At 50.1% G+C, this 10946-nt stretch overlaps 1 long non-coding RNA gene across 1 annotated transcript; it reads right to left on the bottom strand.

The window, feature by feature from the left end:
- Positions 1 to 8582: 8582 nt before the first annotated feature.
- LOC131897120 (uncharacterized) lies at positions 8583 to 10367 on the bottom strand. The gene is made up of 3 exons (XR_009375580.1): positions 10067 to 10367; positions 9297 to 9388; positions 8583 to 8686 (listed from the first exon to the last, which is right to left on the bottom strand). It is a non-coding gene; the product is annotated as an uncharacterized LOC131897120 (long non-coding RNA).
- Between the last annotated feature and the right edge of the window lie 579 nt (positions 10368 to 10946).

Consider the following 10946-nt stretch of genomic DNA (forward strand, 5'->3'; position numbering starts at 1 on the left):
GAAGCTCCTTGCTGGTCCCATGCCTCAGCCCCTCCACCTAGCAGAGCATTGAGCACAAAGTTCTCAGATCCGGGGCCTCATCTCATCTCTCCTTTCTGTCCAGCTCCCTTTCAGGCCATCTGTGCTTAGAGAGAAAAGCCCATCCACTGGAGATGCCGTGTGAAGCTTTCAGAGGTTTCTAAGAGCCAGAGGGAACTAGGCATCTGTCACAGAGACACCGATAAGGGTTCAGGAACAGTCAAGATCTCAGAGCTCAGGTTGCAGGCAAACTTGGGAGACAGGGGCCCAGCATCTGATACAGAAGGCAGGCTGTTTGTTCTGATGAAGGAGAGAGAGAGACCTGGGAGGCATGGACCTAGCAATGCTGGTAGGTCTAAGGTTCTGCCTGGCAAGCCAGCACCATGTGAGCTCTGGAGACTGTCTCTGGTGTCCCCACAGGAGAGCATTAGGAGGGAGCCAGCCTCACACAGTCCTGGGATTACCTCTCTACCTAACACTAGGAACTTATGCCATGTTGGAGAGGCTCAAGCTCAGAGACTGAGCAGATGGATCACTGTCCCAGTGTGGACACATGTAAACTCTGTCTTCCTGGTCTGACACTATTGGCAAACCTGGAGCTGGGTTCATTGGAGCATTATAGCTATGGTGGCAGGATAAGGCTGCATCTGAGAACTCTGCCATATGGTATTTGCAGGGCTCTATGCTTTGTGGGATGCCAAAAAGCAGAATAAAACTTGTAGACCCTGATGCAGCCCAGGCCTGTGAGCAACCTTGTCTGGAAGAAGCAGTTAGCGGATGAATTAATAATGTCAATGCCAAGCAAACACTCACCACAGGCCATTGAAGCTTGGGAAGTGCCCAGCCATTGGTGGAGTTATGTGACTCAGATGCACTGTGGTTCCTCAGCTTGGCCTGTAGTTCACTAGTCTGGCACGGAACAAGAACTCAGCCTCAGTCAATACTTCCCCTCCCATAAGGCGTATCAGGACATAGCCACAGTTGTGCAGGCCATATGTCATCCATCATTTGGATAATAAAAAGCTCCGTGCACTCCTCACAGGTATGCTGAGAGAGCACTGAGTCTAGGTCCGGGTCTGCTTCCCAAGACCACAGACCTGAGTGCTCCCAGCAAAACTTTTCTAGAGGTCCTGTGATGGTGAATACCGCCAACTTGACAGAATCCAAAATCACCTAGGAGACAAGCCTCTGGAAGTGTCTGAGAGGAATGTGTTTCTAGGTTAGGGTAATTGAGGTGAGAAGAGACCTATCCAGTGGTCTGAGTCCTAGACAGGAAGAAAAGGAAAAAGTGAGCTGAGCACCAGTGTTTGTCTCTGCAAAGGAACTCATCCTGGTGGCAGATGCAATGTGGCCAGCTGTCTCAAGCTCCAGCCTGCAGACCTCGCCGTCCACAATGGACCACATCTTCAAACTGCTGATCCAAACAAACACTTCCTTCTTTAAGTTGCTTTTGTGAGGTATTTTGCCACAGCAAAGAGACAAGTAATTAAGACAGGCCTTCAGAAGTGACAGGGCTCCAGAAGGGAAGGCAGAAATGGGGACACTGTACACATGGTGTGGGGGCTTCTATCTCGCTTCTTCCACGCAGCTGAGGCCTTGATGCCTGTCTTCAATGTCAGCAATGAATGACATGGGATGACAGGGGGTCTCTGGAACCTCAGCCCCCTGTAGAAGCTATTCTGTAGATGCAGCTGCCCAGATCAACACAGGATTGCCTAGCAGAGGTCCCAATAGAGTCATTCGGTGACCATCCCAAGGACCAATCAGTAGTGCATCATCAAACTGACGGAAAACATCTTCACTTAGGGAAAAGCCAGTGGGAGTTTTCTGGGGATCATAGAGAGCAACCTGAACTCGGGTGGGTGTGAGCGAGTTGATGAGCTGGATATCTTGGGCAGAGCAGTCAAGGTCTGCCTACTACTTCTCAGCAGAAGCAGCAGTTGGTGGAGCAGACATGTTCACCATGGGCTTGCTGAGTCACAAGGGCAGGTTCATCCTCCTGGCTCCTGCAACAGGGTGCCCCCCACCGACCAGTGCATGTACAGGACTTGGTCTCTGACTTCCAGCCTCCAGAAGAGTGAGAAATAGGTTCCTGCCATTGGGTCACAGTAATAGGATAGAGAGCAGGCACTCAGAAACATCAGCCAACTTTGGGGATGCAGCAATAAAGTGTAAGTATTTGTCCCAGAAGTTTCTGGGTGCAACATCACCATGGCACCAGGAAACTCTGACAGGGTCTCACTTTCAGGATGGCTACCTCCAGGGATATGGGTGCTGGTCTTTCTGCTCTGTCCTGACCACTGTTGGAGCCTCTTTGACTGAATGAAAGACCAGATACTATGAGGTGCAGACACCTTACACACCTACTGCCTTGTCACAGCAGTCCCCTGTCTCCTGACCTTGGCAGCCAGGCTCCTGGGAAGAGCTTTGCCATTAGTGCTCACTTCTCCTGGGTTTATTCTTCAGCCCTTAGTGTGCCCTCTCTTGGTCCCACATGCATTAGACTGTGCTGTGGCCCTGGCTCCTGCTCCCTGGGGCACATGACTATTAAGTTTCCCTTCTGAGCAGTAAGGAAGAACAGAGAAGACATGGTCACCAGTCCTCATCTGCCCAACCAAAGCTTGCTTTCTGCTTATGCTAGAGCCATTGTGAGTCACTTGGGGGCCCCAGACTGACACACAGCCACCATCTCCACTGTGACAGCCACCATTCTAGAGGGACTAGGGAGATCTTTGCCTTGTTGTGACAATCAGATACTCAGCTAGAAGAGGAGCCTGTCACTTCTCTCAGCTGCTGGAACAGAGCCAGGCACGTGGCCCTGCCCAAATCTAAGGGTCCAGCTTCCTCCTGATCTGATCCTACAAATAAGGCCTGATTGATCAGACCATGCCTCAGATTTATAATGACAAAAGTCATAAGAACAGCATCTCTCACAAAAGCTCATGATATGGCCTGTGAAGGCAGCATACACTGTACTTGTGGGAACTTGAGGGCCTCACCAGATATCCAGGAGAAAAACCACAAGGCTGGATCCAAGCCCTTTGGAGGTCAGTCAGAGGGGAAAGCAGATTTTAAAATCAAGAACAGCATCCCCATCTCCTGAGGTTGGGACACTTGCATCATTCTTAGATAATTTTTTAATCTATTAAAAATATAAACAAAGCCAAGGGTAAGCCTGTTTCAAGTGAGTCCCTGCCACGTGGTGAGTGGGTCATGCAGAGGAACCAGGGCACCATGGGGCCCAAAGAACACAAGGACCAAAGAAGTAAGTTGTCAGGAAAGTAGATGCAATCTTAACTGCCTGAGCAAATTAGGATGGATGAAAAGCAAAGAGAAGGGAGGGAGAGAAGGAGAGAGGGAGGGATGGATGATGGAGGGAGGGAGAGGAAGGAGGAAAAGAGGGATGGATAATGGAGGTGGAAGGAGAGAGAAAGGAGAGAGAATAGAGAGAAGAAGAAGGAAAGAGAGGGATGGAAGGATGGAAGGGTAGAGGAAAGAAGAAGGGGAGAGAGGAAAGAAGGGGCAGGAAAGGGAGAGGAGGGATGGATGGGGGAAAAAGGCAGGGAAAGACTGGAGGGTGGGAAGGAAAGAAGGAAGGGAGAAGGTGGGAGGTAAGGAAAAGTGAGGACCTAAGAGGAGGAACAGTGTGCAAAGGGGGAGGATGTGGAGGGAGAGATATGATTGACCAAGGGAGAGAGAAGAGAAGGGTCGAGGGAGGGAGGGAGGGAGGGAGGGAGGGAGGGAGGAATAGGGCATAAAAGGGAAAGGAGATTGTGCTTACTTCTTTCAGGAGTTCTGTTAAGGAAGCCGCAAAGGCTGGTGTACAGCTGGATTCTGCATGGACTGTTGAGGACAGCAGATGTCCCTCAAGTGAGTGTCACTATCCTCAGGGCCTCTTAAGAAAGAGAAGAGCAGCAGCAGTTTCGAGCTAAGAGACCAGGATCCATCCTTATATCCTAGGAGGGCAGACAACGGCCCTGAGATGTGGTCACAGAAAAGTGTAGCCTCTGGGATATGTGAGGATGTTTTCCCCTCCTTCCCCCTCTTCTCCTTTTTTTCCATTTCCCCCTTCCATCCTCAGAAATCTAAAGGACAACCCAATGAAGGGATTAGATTGAATGTGGGTAGCTACTGTAGTCAGAACCAAGTGAGGAAATTACCTAAAAGCATGACTCCGCCTTGTAGGAGGAAGGACTTGGCCACAAAACCATCAGGCAGTGCAGCTAACTGCCAGGCAGTGGAAATAGTATAAATGGCCACCAAAGGGAGGTAGGGAACAGGTCCCTGCCAAGAATAAGCCAACATTTCTGAAACATGCTCCAACACCCCCACTGTGACAAGGAGGGCCCTGCTTGCTTGCTGATTCCCTTGCAAGCTAATGGTATAGGATTTGGTGGGATAATGATTCTGGGCTTCTGATCTGGCCATCTTCCTACCATGCAAATTCTCCCATGAGTTCACAGAGAGGAGCCCTGAGGGACCTGGTAGCCTAAACTCCCAGGGATGGATTTCACCTCTGTTATGTTATCCCACATTCCCAGCCCCAGAGTCAAGAGGGTTTTGGTGGTTCCCAGCTGTGGGTCTTGTGAGGCAGTGGCCATGCCACTCATCCCTGGCCAAAGCCTTGATCATAGAAATAGGTGTGTGTGTGTGTGTGTGTGTGTGTGTGTGTGTGTGTGTGTGTTTGAACTCTGTGTAGAAGTCTGGAAATGACTTCAGTGGGGATGGGGGAGGGGTGTCCTTACTTGGACCTAGCAAAACAGGGAAACCAAGTCACCACGGGCAGAGAGCCAAGTCACAGGGCAGGGGTGGAGAGGAGATTACAGTGATACAGGCAAGGAGGGGCCAAGGGGGTTGCCCAGCCCCTGCCAGTGTGCATCCACCCTGCCTGAGAAGCAAGACAAATCCCCAGCACTCCTCCCTGCTCAACCTCAGTCCTTCAGTCTGCTGTGCAGACACAGGTCACAGAAGCTCCCTCTCTGGGCCTTTGCTGATCACAGACCTGCCCTCAGATTGGGAAGACACAGAGCTTAGGAGACACACCACTGGGGCTACTGAGGAAGGAACAGAACGGGGCGCCTTCTGCATCCACCTTTGATGCTCCACGGTGCTTTAGTGTTGGGGCCAACTGTGTGTATGTGGACAAGTACATGTGTGTGCATACGTTCAATGTGCACTTGTTTATGCACACACTCCTATACGGGCATCTCTCTGCAGGCATGGGTGTGCATGTATGTGCAGGTGTGTGTGAGTGCATGCACACACTTGTTTCCATCTGATGATTTGTTCTGGCATACAGTGCAGCACTGTGTATCATGGCTCTGGATGCCCCTCACCGGGCATTTTCAAGATGTGTAGGCTTCAGCAATGTACTGGGATGTTTCTTGGGACTCTGTGAAACATGGGGATAGCAAGGATTTCCAGAAACTCACCACCCTGTAATTCATGGGAAAGAGTAATATGAATATGACAGCGGTGGAGTAGCAAATGGCACCCATTGGGATTCAAGATCTCTAATAACAGTGTATCTCTGTTCATATCAGAGGCCATCCATGGAGCTTTCTTGAGGTTCTTGGAGAGTTTGGCTTAGTTGCCCACCTGTCCTGGGCTCAGTGATCCTAGGCAATTAGTTGCTGACAAGACACAATTCTACCTATCATTGTCACAGCCCAAGAGTCTGCAGGGTGACTCCTAAACCCTTCTCTCTGGACTGTGAAACATGCCTGGCTTCTGACATCTATGCTCTCTCAGCTTCCCAGCCAGCCACCCTTCTCACATCACACCACTAGGTCCCTGGACCAAACCACATACACCTTGCAGTCTGAAGCACTGGAGCAGAGGAGCAAGACCATATCTTGGGACAGAGCTAAATATACTCCAAAGGCAGCCACAGGTTTAAGTGCCGCCAGGGCTGTGTTCATCCTTGAGGGCAGTACTTTCCCTGCACCCTACCCCGTGTCCTTGCCAACAGCTAGCACTTCCTGGGACCACTGAACCCCAAACAGAGAGGTGACGGACTGCCAGGTTCACTCACATAAACATTGCACCCACAGCAACAAGGCATCCACAGAACCTTGATCACCACCCTGCCCATTGTGGGGTCCCCAAGTGGAATGTTCTTTAGGGCTTCCTTTCTCATGGAGGGAAAAGTGACCTGCACAAATCCAGAGTTTTCCACTGGAGAAGGGACCCCAGGTTGCTGGAAGAAGGTGGGTCTCATGGCCCCTTCAACAATTCCCTAACCCTGCTGGAAAAGGAAGCTTTCCCAGTGGGCAGACTGCACAGGTCCCAGTGCCAGGTATTTTGGGTGGAATTCCATCTACTCAGTGATATTGCTCCTAGGTTGTCAGATACCTCTAAGGATGACAGTTGGAGGCAGGTGTGTTTATGGGTAGAGAAAGACAATGCTGATTATTGTTCAACAGTTCAGCAAGGCCATGGGTTTTGTTTGGATTTGACTTCTCGAATCTTCCTTGTAATGGAGACAGGTGTATAATGACATTCACATTGTCCTGTTGTAGCATGAGAATCAGTATCTCCATTGACACACAGATATTACAGAGAAACATGCCTCATCTAAGGCTCTGCAGCTGACAGGTGGCAGATGCATTTTTGAATTCAGGTGTGGCTACAGCCGGGCACATTGCAGTAGTGCCCCCATATTCCAGCATTCATCTTCCAAGGCTTCAGTAATTCATGGTAATCACTGTCCAAAGGAACTATGCGCACATTTTGAATTGTGCACCATTCTGCTCTGTCCAGTCCAGAACATGAGGCAGCTCCTCACCCAGTGTATCCATGTTGTATGTGTGACCCTCCCATTAATTGCTGCACCACCCTCTTCACTCTTGTGGTTTCCCAGTGTTTGTGCTCATATTTTACTTTCACGAAATACAAAAGCAGTATTGCTGGCATTTCTGCTGGAGTATATTGTGATAGAGTTTCCATTTTATTGGTTATTGATGCTCACCCATTCCTGTGTCTAATTTATAAGTTACACTTCATCTGGGTCATGAATACATAGGGCAAAGCATAGTCTGTCTGGACTTCGTTTGGTTTCAGCATTTGCAGAGCTGGGTCCATATACCTCAAAGACAAGGGAACACAGCTCCATCAGCAGCTGCTGCCTCAGGATTGCACCTGCAACATTATGATCGGTGTTAAACGAAACCTCTGGCCCTATGTGGTAGCAAGCATTTGGTTTATGTGGCCAGATGCTAAAATAGGTGACGAGAAGGGAGCTGTTCCCCAGGGTGTGTGTTGATGCCTCTACCTCTTCCTTCTGTAAGTAGCAGCCCTGCTGTCCCACACAGATGGGACCCCTTGGGCCTGTGGAGAGCTGACTGAGGGGCTCCACTGTCCTGCAAGGCTGTTAATTAACCCGGTGCTAGCTTAGCAAGAGCCTCCCGAAGGAGGTCTGGGGAATCGGAGAGAGTTCATCAGCTGAGATGGTGATCTGTGACACTTATGCCTGCAGGAGGAATAGTCAGTGTCCGGCACTGGCCTCCTCGAGGAATAACATAGGATCGCAGTGTGAAAAATGACCATGGAGGAACAGGCCATCCACTTAGGCTGTGCGGCAGCCGGACACAATATTAATGGCATCATTAACAGCACCATGCAATTCCACCCTGGGGGCGTTGGTGCCCATGTATTAATATGGTCCATTTTTGGAAAGCTGCAACATTGCTGCGTGCAGAATAATGATTACTCAGGTGACTGGGAGATGACATATGTACAAGTGGAATGCACTGGCCTGGCCTGGAGGGAAACTTGGCCAGGTTAGTTTCCTGGACTGATACTCTTCATAATGCGTTTCCATTTCAAACCCCAGACATCAAGTCAGATCAAAACAAGCACAGACTGCTGGGGGCTGTAACTGTGGACAAGTGGGTGTGTGCCTCAGTTTCCCTTTGTGACATGAGGAATTCAGGAACTCTCAAGACTAAGGAGTGCTGTCATCTGACAGTTTAATCATGCTGAGAAGTCAAAAGAAAACCACTTCATCCTGGACATCTGGGCTTGGGAGCTCAGACTGCAATTACTTTTCCCATTTACAGTTGGAGAGATAGAGACACAACAAAGGGCAGACAAAGCCAAGAGGTACCCTACATCTTGGGGCTGGGTGTCCATCTGTAGAACCCTCAACCTCAGGAAGCTGGAATCATTTATCTCAGTGTGAAACAAGCAGGCCTTGGAGACAGAAGCCCTGTAGGAAGGAGGGAGCAAGAAAAGGCCCGAGCTGAGTCCAACAAGTGCCTTGATCAAGGCTGGCCATGTCAGAGAAAAGTTTCAACCATATCTATTAGGCAAAGTGGACATTTCTCAGAACCATCTGGATACTGAAGGGGCCTCTGCTGAGGACAGGAAGGGTCCAGTTCAAACACAGCAGGACCAGGGTGGGGATTAACAGCCAAGGAAAGAATTAGGCCAGGGGACAGACATCTTTAAGAGAAAATGCTAGCTGATGGGAATTAACCTTTCATGTTCCTTTAAAAATTTTAATTTAAAAAAGATTATTTGTATGTGTGTATGTGTGTATGTGCAGGGGGGCACTTACATGTGAGGTGTCAATGGAGGTCAAAAGCATGCATCAAGCCTGGGTAGGTCAGTCTCATAGGAGTCATGTTAAGACAGGCTGTGCCACCAGAAAGCCTGTGTGTGAGACCTTGAAGACAAGCCACACAATCAGAGGTGCCAAAAAGGGTTGGGTCCTCCTTAAAGTGAGTTGGCTGAGCTCCTGTTCCATCTGGACAGTACTTGGCGCTGGGGATGAGGGCTGCTTCCCTCCCATCCCAGACTGGTGTCTTGTGTGTCCCTGAGAAAGGCGCCCCATTAGATTCAAAGATCTGAGGGGAAACACACAGGTTCACAGCAAGCACCATCAACTACCGCCATCCCAATTTGGCCACAGATCTGGGATCTAGAGGTCATAACTACAAGCTAAGAAGTTCTCCCCACCTGATGCAGAGTCGGGGCCCACAGGGCACAAGGCCACCTCTCCAGGGCTGGGCTTCATACCCCTGTCTGTGAAAGAGGTGTCACACACAGACTTGAGGACCAGGTAACTTCTCAGCCCCCTCCAGGAGCTTCACCTCGATCTGCTATGTAAGCATTGTAGGTGGCCTTGTGTGGTCCCCAAGTAGGTGAAGAAATCACCGCTGTTTCTTTCTACACCCTATGCAGCTGTCCACCGTGAGCCTCCCTGGATAACCCAGTCCAGCGGATGGAGATGTTATCCATCTGACCCTAGTCCAGCAGCAGTTGCCTGTACTTACCCCCACCTTGATGGAGACATCAGTTTTGTTAGGTGAGGAAGGCTCCCCTGTATTGCAGGAGCTGCAGGGGACTTCACTTACTGCTCCTCATGCTAGGAAGACAATGCTCATTTGTTCCAGCTGACACGCACCAGCAGGTCTATGAATGCAATAACTCAAAGGAAATTGGAAGTGTTTAGTGTGAAGTAACGGGCATTTCAAGGATACTGCTTGACCCCCAGAAGTAATGTTTCCAGGTGCCATTTATAGTATGGCCCAAAGCATCCAAAGATGGACACCAGATTCACACACACTGTGTCTTCTGAGAGTCATTGAGCTAGAGCTTGGTGATGGGGGATACTTTGGGATTTGCACTCTCCTGCCTGGACTGAAGGCCTGCTCTTCTCTCTGTGACTCAGCTATGGCCTCTCATTCTCCCAGAAATGGCAGCAATCAGTGGCCACACTATCTGAGAGGTCATGGGGAAGATGCTGTGGGGAGGATACTTTGGAATGATGCTGTGAGCTATTTGCCATGGGAGGAGGTGGTTTAAGCGTCTCTTCTGAAGACCTTGAGAGGTGAGATCATTGCCTGCTTGGGGTTAGTTGTGCCTAGCTACAACCCAGCATCTTAGATGAGGGACACTCATCTCACAAAGTGGGGAGTGGCATTCCCCCACCCATGTGTGGACTGTTGAGGGGAGGAGAGGAGCATCTGCCTCATCTTTCCAGGAAGCCCCCTTCATCCACAGTCCCCAGAGCCCTGTTGAGAGAGAAGTCAACCTGTGTTACCTGGCTGTGGCACATGTAGGTGTTCTTGGGATGAAGCGTTGATAGCCTGCTGTGGAGCCCCAGAGAGATGGGGGGAAGAACTTATTTCTTCAGCAGCTCTCAGTCCCTGCTGTGTTGTCACTTGATGTCTTCTTCCTGGCTCTGCATTCTACTTGATTTTTGTCATAATGGTTCACTTTGCTGTCTATGCCCCATGATTCACACCTTCATCTCTTTATCTCCAGACATCAGATCCATTCTTTACCTCTTCCCAATATCACCCTCTCCCTCCCATCTCATCACCCTTCTTTCCCCCATCTTATCACCCTCCTCCCCATCTCATCACCCTCCTCCCCATCTCATCACCCTTCTTTCCCCATCTCATCACCCTCCTCCCCATCTTATCACCCTCCTCCTTATCTCATCAACCTCCTCCCCATCTCATCACCCTCTTCCCCCATGTTATCATCCTCCTCACCACAGCTCCTCCTCCCCATCTTACCACCCTCCTCCCATCTCATCACCCTCCTCTCCATATCTCATCACCTTTCTTTCCCCATCTCATCACCCTCCTCCCCACATCTCATCACCCTCCTCCCCATCTCATCACCCTTCTTTCCCCCATCTTATCCTCCGCCTCCTCCCATCTCATCACCTCCCTCCCCCATCTCATCACCCTCCTCCCCACATGTCATCACCCTCCTCCCCCCATTCATCACCCTCCTCCCCCCATTCTATTACTGCCTTCCTACTGCCTGACCTCACCATTGCTGGGGTTCACTCTGTCTCCTGCCCTCTGCCCTCTACCTTCACCTGCTTCTTGTTCCCATTGGATTAGGCTCCTCTGGAGACTTGCTCCCTGTCTTAGTCAGTGTTCTATCACTGTGAAGAGACACCATGA

This window comes from Peromyscus eremicus, chromosome 20, assembly GCF_949786415.1.
Source record: "Peromyscus eremicus chromosome 20, PerEre_H2_v1, whole genome shotgun sequence".
Lineage (NCBI taxonomy): Eukaryota > Metazoa > Chordata > Mammalia > Rodentia > Cricetidae > Peromyscus > Peromyscus eremicus.